Source organism: Arachis ipaensis, chromosome B06 (genome assembly GCF_000816755.2).
Source record: "Arachis ipaensis cultivar K30076 chromosome B06, Araip1.1, whole genome shotgun sequence".
Taxonomy (NCBI): domain Eukaryota; kingdom Viridiplantae; phylum Streptophyta; class Magnoliopsida; order Fabales; family Fabaceae; genus Arachis; species Arachis ipaensis.
Window position 1 is genome coordinate 115,527,509 of NC_029790.2, and position 540 is coordinate 115,528,048.

Below are 540 nucleotides of genomic sequence, written 5' to 3' on the forward strand. Positions count from 1 at the left end.
TCCACTGTGGGTAGAGTTGAGTGCAGAGCGAGTTTGAGTGCGAGTCAGATAGGATGCGGGTTGAGTCTCAAACCTACCCAACCAACCCACACCCTATATATGTATATGTTATAAAAATATGTTATAGGTACATATTGAATTAAAGACAAAAGACCTCTCACTTAGTGTAAAAGATTTTTATCATTGAATTAAGATTCTCAATTGATAGTTTAACACTTTTGTTTATATAAAAATCAATTCTGTTTTACTGATACAACATTATATCACAATATTTTTTTGTGTTTGTGTTATAAATTTAAACAAAGACTTTTATTATAATTGAACATTTGATGATTATGTTGTTTATGGGACGATTGTATTATTTGTGGAATAATTGTATTGTTTGTATTAAATTTTTAATTTGCATGCTCATTAGGTTATATAATAATATTGCATATTTATGAAAATTTACGGATAGAATTAGATACCTATAGTAGAATTAGGGTTGGATCTAAACCCTATTTTATCCATTGTCACCCCTATCTATGCCATTAGAATATA